The sequence below is a fragment of the Artibeus jamaicensis genome, unplaced genomic scaffold, assembly GCF_021234435.1.
Source record: "Artibeus jamaicensis isolate MK-2021 breed Jamaican fruit bat unplaced genomic scaffold, CSHL_Jam_final contig_3230, whole genome shotgun sequence".
In the NCBI taxonomy this organism is placed as follows: domain Eukaryota; kingdom Metazoa; phylum Chordata; class Mammalia; order Chiroptera; family Phyllostomidae; genus Artibeus; species Artibeus jamaicensis.
The window spans coordinates 2,874,479-2,886,795 of record NW_026521764.1 but is presented as its reverse complement, the minus strand read 5'-3'; the positions used below and the strand labels follow the sequence as shown (position 1 = coordinate 2,886,795).

Below are 12,317 nucleotides of genomic sequence, written 5' to 3'. Positions count from 1 at the left end.
AGGGTAAATTCTTCTTAATTTAATTATTGTAAGGGCTCCCAGCTCGCTCACCTGCTCTTGCCTACAAATCTGAAGGGGAAGTCTGCCTGAGGACAGGCTCACCACTTACTCAGTCCTACTCACACCCTCCCACCCAGAGAGAGGGCTCTGGGTGTGGGGTACAGACTACACAACTTCAGAGGAAATCCTCATCAGATATACGAAGGCATATTCTGGATTAATCAACATAGACCCTCATTTATAAACATAAGGTCTAGCTCACCAGACATCTGAAGAAAATACCAGTGACAGTGGGCAGAGCTGAACAAACCAAACTGGGGTGGGGGGGGGGTGAAACAGATGATGCTGAGAACAGCACTTAAAAGTTATTTTCATTAATTCCGACTAGTGTGGCTCAGTTGGTTGGATGTTATCCTGCAAACAAAAAGTTGTCAGTTCATTCCCTGGCCGGGAGGTGTCGACAGGCAACCCATCAATGTTTCTATGCCTCTTTCTCCCTCCCTTCTCTTCTCTATAAAAATACATAAACAAAATTGTTTAAAAATTTATTTTGATTTGCATTCTCAGAGACATATGTGAGCGCGGCTATTGTACTAATGAAGGAATGGGCCACTAAGGAGAAAGTGGAGCAACCTGAGAATAAGAAAAAATTCCTAGTAATGAAAAATACTGTCATTTTTTAAAAAATCAAACAGTACATTAACTGACAGAATACAGTCAAAACTGCTAGTCAGAAAAATCAAGCCAAAGTAAACTCCAAAATGCAAAACAAAAAGGAAAAGATGGAAGATAGGAGAAAACTGAAAGCATATAGGCCAAGTCCAACAGTGCATATCAGGAATTACACAAGATCAGAGGAAAAAATGGGGAGGTAGCTGAAGAAAGAATAGGAAAAAATGTTCCCGAGTTTTAAGTGACAAACTTCAGAATGAAAGGCTTGCCAAGTACAGAGCAGATCGAATGAAAAAGGCCCAGATATGGACACAGCTAAATGAAACTTCAAAATACTGAGGATTAAAAGAGGAGAAAATGGAGGTCACCAGACTTGCATGTCATTTATTACTGGTAACACTGAATACCAGAAGATGGTGGAGTAGACATGTCAAAAGTTTTGATAAAAAATGAGTTTAAAAATGTTTACATGTTATTTCTAAAAGCCATTATATAGCCATTCACCTATATACATACACGAATATGTGTGTATATATATACATATACGTGGTACAAGAAAGTATAACCAACTTGAAATATTTTAAAAATAAACACAAAATTGATCTCCTCCAAACAGATTACCTTTCCAGCCTTTCAGACAGAATTTATGCCTGTATTTACATATATACTTTAAAAATTATATGCAGCCCTGGCTGGTGTAGCTCAGTGGATTGAGCGCGGGCCTGAGAACCAGAGAATCGCAGTTCGAATCCCAGTCAGGGCACATACTGGGGTTGCAGGCCGGTTCCCTGCAGGCCAGTTCCCAGCAGGGGACGCATGAAAGGCAACCATACATTGATGTTTCTCTCCCTCTCTCCTTCCCTTCCCCTCTAAAGATAAATAAATAAAATATTTTTAAAAAATTATATGCATGTGATTGTTGTTCAGCCTAGTGATCTTTCCATATTGGAGCTCATTCCTCTTTTTTCCATCATCCAAGATATTTTAATAACAGGGTGTGATCTGGGGTTAGCTTTTGTAGCCATGGGTGGCCCACTGCCCCCTGGCACACTCAGACCGCAGGCCCTGGGAGCACAGGCAGAGTTTGGTGAGGCTGTGCGGAGTTCCAGGGGCCTTGCAGAAATGCCTGTAGACCCCTCCGCCCTTTCGAGGACCAGAAAGACAGTGCCTCGGCCCTTGGCGGAATGAGGCCAGCTGGTCAAAGGTGAGGATCTTCACCCCACCCTTGAGGACAAGGCTCCAAGTGCAGCTGTTGACACGAGTGCACATATTTTCAGTTTGGGCACCTCCTGGGCATGCACATCGTCCGTGAGAGTCTCTACAACCACAGTGGTTTTATCCTCCTGGCCAGGAAGCTTCATATTCTGAATCATCTGGGAAAGGGACAGAGGCAGCAGGTGAATGCCACTCGTGAACAACCTCTCCAGCACCACTTGGTTGAAAGTGGAGTTGGTTGATCTGTCCATAAACCTGTACAGACTGACCAACAGCCTTAGGTAGATGTTTTGGCTCTTGGGCTCCTTGTAGTGAACTTTTTGCCTTTGTTGTGGTGGATGGCAACTTCCATGATGGAGCCTTCTGCTCCATTAGGTCCTGGAAGTAGAGCTCATTCTCTTCAGTGTATTTCATACTTCACTGTATGCATGCATCAGATTTACTTAATCTGTCCTCAATTGATAAAAATACACATGTTGCTTCCAGTTTTTTGCAGTTACAATCAGGGTTACAATCATAATCTCAATAACCAACTTAATTACAACTCCCTTACCTTAAAAACGATGTATTTAAAAAAAAATAAAATAGGTTTTTCTAATTTCATTATCTGAACCTATCACTTTGCACCTTGTCATCTTCTGATGACAAGTTTAATGCAGAAAGTGAACAATTGCTTTTAATGAACTTATCAATGTTACTATGACAAACCATATGCCTTGTAAAAGTAGCTAGTTTAACCTCTGGCAACCTTATTTCTTAGAAACAATTTTATATTACAAGCAGTGCTTTCAAAAAGAAGTCCTCTCCAAAAATTTTTAAAAAAAGGGAAAAGGAACATTCCAGAAAATATTTCCAATTCTGGACTAACTGCCCCCACCCCCTGAATCCTCTTGCATATTTAAAACATTGATTTACCTTCCTTCGGGCCTCCATGGTCTCTGATGAGAAATCCACATCATTCATAGTTATTGGTAGCTTTTGTTTTTCTGTTTTTAGTATTTTTTCTTTGTCTTATTTTCTACACTGTGATTATAACATATCTGGACATAAATTTCATTGGGCTTATCCTGTTTGAGCCTACTTTTCAATGAACCTCAGGCTTTCATCTACAGGCTTATGTCTTTCATTAAATTTGGGAAGTTTTCAGCTACTATTTCTTTTTTTTTAAAGGTTTTTTTACAAATTTTATTCCAAATACCACTCAGGTTATTCAATTCTTTCAAATGACTAAGAGTATTTACTGCATCTGTTTTTAGATGAAAACCTTACCTTATAATTATGTGAAGTGCTACTATTTCTTCAAATATATTTTTCTGCACAGTATTCTTTTTTACTTCTGAGTACCTGATGATGAAACAAAATATCAGACCCTCTCATATTGTCCCATAAGTCCCTGAAGTTCTGCTTATTATTTTTTCAACTTTTTCTCTCTGTTGTTTGAGGTAAATTTCATCTGTCTTCCAACTTCATAGACTCTTTGTCATCTCCATTCTGCTGCTGTGCTCATCTATGAGTTTTTATAAATTCCAAATTATCCATTGGTTTTTCTTTTATTTTACTGACACATTCTATATGCCCTCCTTTTTCATTATACTTTAAATCTTTCTGAGGATTCCCACATACATGTCCCACATGTCAGGGTTGGTGTCTGTTCACTGACTACCTGTGAATATGTGGGTTGCAGTTTTCTTGGTTCTTCATGTGCTAAGTAATTTTGGATTGTATGCTTTACATACTTAATATCATGTTATGAAACTCTGTGTCTTGTTGATATTTTATGGGGAGTGTTGATATTATGTTTTAACAAGCAATTAAGTCAGCGAGCTCAGGCCTCAAATTCTGACCTTCTAAGGTACCAGGCTATTTTAGTTTAGCTTTCCATGCTTATCTGTACCCTTGTTTGTGCACTTCAGTTTTCATTTCTCTTGGGTAAATGTCTAGCAGTGGGATTGCTGGGTGGCATGATCAGTATAGTTTAATTTCATAAGAAACTAGTGAACTGTCCAAAACTTTCAGTGTTATTTGGATCTGTCCCACATGAACCACACACTAGCCAGTCTGGGATCTGGGTGGTGTTCCATCAGTGTTTCAGTACTGATCATCTGTGTATGCTCTTCAGGGTGAGATCCATGCACGCACTGCTCAAGGGTGAGCCCAAGAGTGCATAAACAGCTTTCTGGAGCCTCTGTCCAAACCTCCTCCCTCTCCATAATCTAGGTACTTATGGCTCACTGGGATTTACCAATCTTCCAGCTAGAAATCTCAGGCTTTTTTTACCCCCTCTAACCTAATCTGCCATGTACTTCCTACAACTGTGCTCATGACCTGGTTTAGGAAGTCAGAGAACACAGAAAGAAAAAAACAGCAGGGACCACAACTGCCCCAACTGAAGAGGAAGGTTTCCTTTCTTAGAATTTTAATTAGGCTCCTCTTGGCTGTGGTAGCTGTCTCAACACTGCTGCCAAAAGATTTACTGGGAGCTGGAGGGCAACAGAACTCAGAAAATAAAAAAGAGGGATTTCTGCACTCTTGCTGGGCATCTTGCTCTTTAAGACAAAATGAGAAGTTTTCTGGAGTTCTCTCTGTTCATTCTGATGCCCACTTTTGGATTTTGAGCTGGGTCAAGGAATTAAAAAAAAAAGAAAAAAAGGTATCCTCATCACCGATTCAGTGGTACTTAAATTTCTGGTTGTCTTCTTCAACTAGCTTACTTTTCAGAGTCTGCTCCTGTATTCTGTCCAGTCTTCCGCTGCATTCAGTGGAGAGATGGTGTACTGTGCTTATTCCACCTTATAAGCCCTTTGTAAGTTATACTTCCCACTGAATTTGGGGTGGCTTGGTGCCACTATGTCTTCAAATATTTTTTTCTGTCCCTTTCTTTCCCTTCTGTTTAGAACTCTCATTATACATACGTTGAAATGCTTAACATTGTCCAACAGGTTTCTGAGGCTGTTTAACTTTTTTCTCTCTTATTTGAATAGAATACTTTTTATTGGTCTTCACATTTTTGCCACTACCTTAAATCTGCTATTCAGACTATTCAATTAATTTTCATTTCAATTATTATACTTTTCATATTTAAAATTTCCATTTGGTTTTCCTATTCTAATTTCTCTACTGGGATTCACTATTTGTTCAGTGTTGTGAATTTACTTTCATTTAATTCTTTGAACATATTTAAATCCAGTATCAAGTCTACTCAAAGTCAGTTTTCACTATTTTTCCTGATTATGGGGTCACACTTTCTTGGTTTTTCTTTTTATCTTCCTTTCTTTCCCTTCCTCCCTCCCTCCCTCCTTCTCTCCCTTCCTTATGTCCAGCAGTTTGAGTTTGAAAATTGAACCTTGAATATATTATAGTAACTCTAGATTCATTTTATTTTTCAGAGCTGTTGAGTCTTTTTTAGTAATTCATCTGAACTAAAACTGCAAAATCTGTTTCCCTCCATGGTATACAGTTGGGACATCTCTGTGCAGTTTTTTTTTTAATTCTTAGTTTGTATTTTAGCCTGCTTTCCTAGGCTATCACTGTGCAGCTTAAGCCTCAGCCAATGCGTAGGGCAAAGGTTATACTGAAACATCTCAAGTCTGTAAAACTTCCAAGCTCTGTGAGATGATTTGTGTATAGACTGGGGAATGCATTCAAAGTTGCAGCCAGTTCTCCAGTCTCCTTCGTTTGAATTTTTTTGCTAGGCTCCCTTGGTACTCTCCCCCACATATGTAGTTTCCCAGTCAACTGGAGCTGAGCAGAGAATCTATCACAGCCCTTCTATGACTCTCATTTCTACAATTTCTCTATTAAATTTCTATTAGTCCATTGCTCACCCCAAACTAGGTCCACAACCTTGAACTACGAAAGCAGCAGGTTTTATCCATTTGTTCCCAACCAAATCCACTGCTTTTCACCAGCAAAGCCACAGGTTTCGGTGTCCCCTCTCAGTCCCTTTCTTAAATCAGGTCACATACCCCACCTCCTACTCTGGCAGCTATTGGTTTTCTCAGCCAGTCCCAAACTAGTAAAGCTTCAGTTCTCACACCTAAACATGGGGGGCAGGGTGTAGTACCCCTGGGGAGGAATCTGGACAGACCTCAGGCCGGAAGGCCACAGACTCACGTTGCTCTCACCCCAAGCTCTTCACAGTTCTGCAAGACCAATTCTTTTTAACTGCCTTTGGTCAATTTCCAATACCCCTAAAGGGCTGTTTTCAGTGTTTGTCCAGTTTTATATTTGCTTTTTTTGTGGCAATGTCAGACTTGCCCTGGCTGGTGTGGCTCAGTGGATTGAGTGCTGGCCTGTGAACCAGGTTCCCAGTAGGGGCCGGGCAAGTACAACCACACATTGATGTTTCTCTCCCTCTTTTTCTCCCTTCCTTCCCCTCTGTCTATAAGTAAATAAATAAAATATTTTTAAAAACGTCAGACTCTTCATGCTACCATTACCAGGACTCAACTAATCTTTTTAATAAAAGATTTTCAAAGTTTTAACTGTACTAAACCTTCACTGTCACAACTTATCAAGTGAAAGAAATCATCTTGATAATTGATAATACTGCTTCTAATGAGACAATATTTTGGATGCTTGTTGTGACATTATTGGAAAACATGTGAAAAACAGAAATGAGCTCAATGTTCCTTAGCAGGGGAACAGCTAAACACCCCTCCTGAGAATAATCTGCAGCAGTTCAAAGAACAACGTGGTTTCCATATGCTCTAACATGAAAAAGCTTTTCAAAACACACTTCTTTGTGGAAAAAAGTGTCGTAAAGACAGTATTGTGTGATATTTATAGACGTGAAGCACACAAAACAGTACTTTATATTTTCCACAGTTACAAATTTATATAAATATACAGAGTAAGTCTGCAACGATATAAAACAAAGTATAATAGCTATTACACTTGGAGAGGGAACAGAAATTGTAAGAAGGGTTAGTTAAAAAGGCTCCTGAAAATTGCTACAAAAACACAATGTTTATGTTCACCTGTGTAACAAAATAACAACTGGGTTGCTCAGGCTAGTGACTGTATACCTGGAGAGTCAGTATCATGGGGGCTCCTAGGGTTTCTGTACAGACCCCTAAGGATTAATAATGACCACTTTACGTAACAAAATTAAGTACTCTTACATACAAGATTTTATTAGGCAAACATGCTTAGCTTCATTTTGCAAGTCATGAATTAGTCTTCCAAAGGTAGTCTCCTTATAAACTCATTCTTTATATATTTATTTATACTTTCATATCATAGATTTCTTTCCTAGTAAGTCATTTCAGTCTGTCACATCAAATAATACTGTTTAATAACTTTAATAGGTGCACCTTAATTACAAAACTTGTTTAATGCCTATAGTTAAGAATTACAATGAATTCAATTTATGAAAAATTACTCTTAATTCTTTAAATTGCATCCTACAAATCAGATATTTTTTCCATTCTTACCTTAATCACAACCTTTACAGATTTCAAAAACTAAACAGAGCCTTCAAGACACTGTAGGAATAAGTGAAAAACAACTTATCTTACACTTTTAGCCACACACCCACACATACAAAAATGAAATCTGTAGTTGCTACATATAGCTCTAGGGTATTTGATTGGAGATTACTAAGAATCAAGTTCTATATAGATTCTTGGTAAATAAATACCTACCAGACCAGAGAAATTTACTTCCTCTCCTAATATTATATTATACTCTCATAAATGTAAAATGAAAAAAATAGACTTTTTTCTATTTATACTAAATGACTGAGGAAGAATTTCTTACTGTTGTTTTAAGGAGCCCCTTTTATAAGAGTTGTTTTAGATTTTTTTGCTAATACAAACACACCTACACATGCTAATACAACCAAAAGCCAACAAATGGTGTTAGCAGTAGAAATCTTAACAATCTCTACTCCTTTGCAACTCCATTGTCACTGAATCACACCTGCAACCACTGCAGATATTCACACTATCTTATCTGAACTTCATTTTTTTCTTTTCTTTTTTTTTATAAATTTATTTATTTTTTTTGATTTGATTATGCTGTTACAGTTGTTCTATTCCCCCCTTCATTCCCCTCCACCCTGCCCCCCCAACCCCACCATTACCCCCCTTTAGTTTATGTCCATGTGTCTCAAGTCCTTTAGGTTCTATATTTCCCATACTATTCTTGCCCCCCCCCATCTATTTTCTATCTACTGTCTATGCTACTTGTTTTCTGTACCTTCTCCCCCGTCTCCTCCTCCCACTCCCCTGTTGCTAACCCTCCTTGAGATCTTCATTTCTATGTTTCCACTCCTGATCTAGCTGTCCTTTTAGTTTGCTTTCGTTTTAGGTGTGGTTGTTAATAACTGTGAGTTTGTTGTCCTTTCACTGTTCATGTTTCTTTAACTTCTTTTTCTTAGGTAAGTCCCTTTAACATTTCATATAATAAGGGCTTGGTGATGATGAACTCCTTGAATTTGGTCTTATCTGAGAAGCACCTTATCTGTCCTTCCGTTCTAAATGAAAGTTTTGCTGGGTAGAGCAATCTTGGTTGTAGGTCTTTAGATTTCTTGACTTGGAATATTTCTTTCCAGCCCCTTCTTGCCTGTAAGGTCTCTTTTGAGAAATCTGCTGACAGCCTGATGGGGACTCCTTTGTAGGTGATTGTCCCCTTACCTCTTGCTGCTTCCAGGATTCTTTCCTTCATTTTAATTTTGGCTAATGTAATTATGATATGCCTTGGTGTGTTTCTTCTTGAGTCCAACTTTTTTGGTACTCTCTGGGCTTCTTGGATTTCTTGGAAGTCTATTTCCTTTGCCAGATTGGGGAAATTCTCCTTTATTATTTGTTCAAATAAGTTTTCCACTGGTGGCTGTTCCTTTCCCCCTTCTGGTACCCCTATAATTCGGATATTGGAGCGTTTATAGATGTCCTGGAGGTTCCTAAGCTTCTCCTCATTTTTCTGAATTCTTATATCTTCATTCCTTTCTGTTTGATCATTTTTTTCTTCCTTCTGGTCCACTCCATTGAATTGAGTCCCAGTTTTTTTTTCATCTCTATGAGTTTCCTGTGGAATTCCATTCATTTCCCTTAATTTAGCCTTCATATGTTTCTCTAATTTGTGGCTATAGTCCACCAGATCTGTGAGGAAGCTGATGACCAGTGTTTTAAACTGTGCGTCTGAGAGATTTGCTATTTCTTCGTCACTTAGATTTATCTCTGGGGCTTTGAGGTCTCCCTGTGACATTTTTGGTCTGTTCTGGCCCTTTAAGTGGGAGAAGCGGCGCCTTGGCGTCCCAGGTCGCTGGGTTGTGACGCTGTATGTGGGGGCGTGGTCAGAGCAGGGAAATGGCGCCGCCGCCGCCGGTCCAACTGCTCACTCCCTCACCCGCTCGCAACCAGGCAACCACAGTCAATTCGCTGCCACCGCCTCCCCACTGTCTCCTCCGTAGTCGCTCACCCGGTGGGCTGCTCGGTCGCTCACTAGGTCCAATCCTGGGTTTGGAACCCGTGCGACTGGATTCGCGCGTCTGGATTCCGCGCCCGGGTCGATCGAGCCCTCCTTTGTAACTCCTCACCCGACGCCGGTTTCACCCCTTACTGGTCGGGCCGAAGAATTTGTTGTTAGCGGACTTCCGAAAAGTTCAGTTTTCCGTGTTCTGGTTGTGTTTTCTGATGCTAATATTTAGTTGTCCCTAAACTTGGTTGTGTGAGGAGGCACGGCATATCCACCTAAACCTCCATCTTGGCGGAAGTCTGAACTTCATTTTTTAGGTCAATTGTCTATTGTCTCCTCCCTAGATTAGTCACTTCAATGTCCATTTTTGTAATTTCTCTAACTTAGGGATTCCTAGATGTTGCTCCAAGTCACTACTTAAGTTCAAATAATAACCACCTTTTGTGCCGATTATTACCTTCTTCTACACTTTCTATCACATTTTAGCTTCAAAAAATCACCATAAACTGGGTGGGATAGGATTATCTCCATTTTACAGGTGAGAAAAATGAGGCCCCAAATGTCTGAGAGACATGTGAGAGGTGGCCAATAGAAGAGAAAAAAGGAAAATCAAGAATTCAGTGCAACTAATCCCAAACTCTGCTCATGTTTTTTCAGCTGTAGTCACAGACTATAATCTGCACTCCCCATAGATGATCCCTCTCCAAAACAACCTCTATATTTTCCCTAAAGAGAAAAGAAAAATGTCTAAGAGACAGGAAGGATAACAAATTAGGACAATTTGCAAGAGACTGGCCAAGAACATAGGGCTATGATGAAGCAGCATTCTGTCACTGAGGGCCTGCATTTCAACAAGTAGCAGACATTAGAGAAAACCATGAAATAATCTGGTTTGGTCAGGGAGAGAACACTGAGCATGAGGAAATGCAGTTTCTGTGTCTTCTGGCCACTTCTATAGCATTACTTTATTGGTTTTAGCACTAAAGGAGTAAACACAAACGTCTATGCATCAACACCAGCCATCTCTCCTCACTTCTACTGCCATGCCAAGTATTTGGACACCATAAAGGAATGAGAAATAACTCTGAGGATCTTGGAAGCAGTTGCAAAATTCAGTAATATGAAAGAAAATGAATAGTAATAATATGCACAGGAGCAGCAGATGACTGAAATAATTCCTCCAACAACAGTAGATAACTAAAAATGAAAACAAGATTAATGGTCAGAAACAGTTATTAGAAACTGCTCGCAGTCAGCAGCATCCAGAGATGCTGGGCTCCACAGAGCAACAGTGGGTTCGCTTACTTCTCACCACTCTACTTCATGATTGGTTACCCTAAACAGGAAAAAGTAAATAGCGCTTGAACCAAGTGCATTTACTGAAATCTGAATGGAAAGAAAAGGAAGTATGAAATAAAAAAACATCCTTTTTTCAAATTACCAATCTTTTTTCTTTCTTATTCTTTGCTTACAGTAATCTTTTAGAGTTAAAAAGCAATTATCAAGAAAGAAAAATGCTGAAGGAAGAAAGAAGATATACAGATTTTAATTATGTTACCATACATTATAAAAATTTTTAAAACCCTAGAATAATGATTAATCTGAAAAGCCAAGATCCAAAGGAAATACATATATTCAAAATTTCTTTTCCAACTTTCCCAATTGTTTTTAAACAAAAATACTTAGGAAAACGAAGGGGAACAGTGATTTCCCCAGCATCCACTAAGTATTTCACGTATCCTCCCTGTTTCTATTGATTAAATTATAAGCTCTAAAAGAACAAAAGCTGTCTCTTCTATTACAGCTGCCAGTATAGTGCCTTATATACAATAGATACTCAACAAATGCATAGTAAATGCTCAGCTAGTGCTCTGAATTATTTTTCCTTTTCATTACCTAGCTTTCTCTTCAAACTGAAGACAAAGTTTTATAAAATCAACAACTGATACATACTGAAATAAAATACAAAGTTAAAACTCAAAGCAAGGTATGAATGGCTGTAGTGGTTCTTAGAGCAAACCATCTTATTTTGGAAGGGAAAGCTGAAGGATGTTCTTCATCACAGATCCTTTTATCCAATGCATAATTAAAAATTAAAATGAAGCATGGTTTTCTAGTAGAAAATCATCCTCTGACAAACTCCAAAATTTCAGTGTGCTTGGATTTGACAAAGTCAAGTGTTATGCTTGAAAAAAAACAAAAACAAAAACCAGAAATACAAAAGTAAAATGAATAACTGCTTTAATTTAAAAGGAAATATCAGTTTTCCTAGGTAAAGATAAATTAAACTCATTTCATTTTCCTCTCGCCTAAAACCCTTCCTAAATGTAATAAAGACATGCATCTGTAATTTTACTTTGAAAGGGGTACATTTACAATGATGGGGAGAATGAGAGAAAACCTGGCTTTGAAGCTATAAGACAAATGCACAAAGGAGTAACTGCTTTGGCAGACCCAAAGTGACCAAACTCTAAAGTAGCTGATAGAAAGCAGAACATTTCATTCATACAGCAAAATCTTCCAAAGGCTCAGGAATTAGCAGCACAAGCTACCTCAGGTGTGGTGAACTACAGTAAGGTGACCCACATCACATTAGGTCAGTATTCATTAGCCAAACCATTTGTAAGATGAAGTCACCTTTCTCTACTCCTGTATTTTTATTTTCTTGGAATTTCTACATATTTGCTTACATTTTCATTATACTACTTGTCAGTAAATCAACCCCACTGTCCTTGCAGGGTAATAATTGCTGCCCCCTCACCCTCCACCACACAGGACCAAAAAATAAGAGGTTGACTGTCTGGAGTGAGTACATAAAAAATACATCTGGACACAGAACAATGAAATCATCTGGAAAATGGGACTGTTGAATACTGGGACAACCCCTTCACCTGCTTCTCCCTCCTGACTATCAGAAGTGTTTAGCCTGGCCTTTATCTTCCAGGTAGACACGAAGGGAACTCTCTAGAGAATATGACAGCCTAAGACAAAAGGCATGGACACTGAGATGA

The 12,317-nt window shown here is 38.8% G+C and overlaps 1 protein-coding gene and 1 pseudogene across 4 annotated transcripts in view; both read right to left on the bottom strand.

Annotated features, from left to right (window-relative positions):
- PALS2 (protein associated with LIN7 2, MAGUK p55 family member) overlaps positions 1-12,317 on the bottom strand; it is a 108,476-nt gene that overhangs the window by 69,809 nt on the left and 26,350 nt on the right. The window contains exon 1 of one of the 4 annotated variants that reach the window (XM_037146810.2): positions 3,157-3,235. The exons of the other annotated variants lie outside the window; for them this stretch is intronic. The gene's annotated coding sequence lies outside the window, so the exon portion shown is untranslated. Of the gene's footprint in view, positions 1-3,156; positions 3,236-12,317 lie in introns of those variants that run through there. 4 annotated transcript variants of the gene reach the window in all.
- LOC119050470 (ribosomal protein L18-like) lies at positions 1,586-2,843 on the bottom strand (annotated as a pseudogene).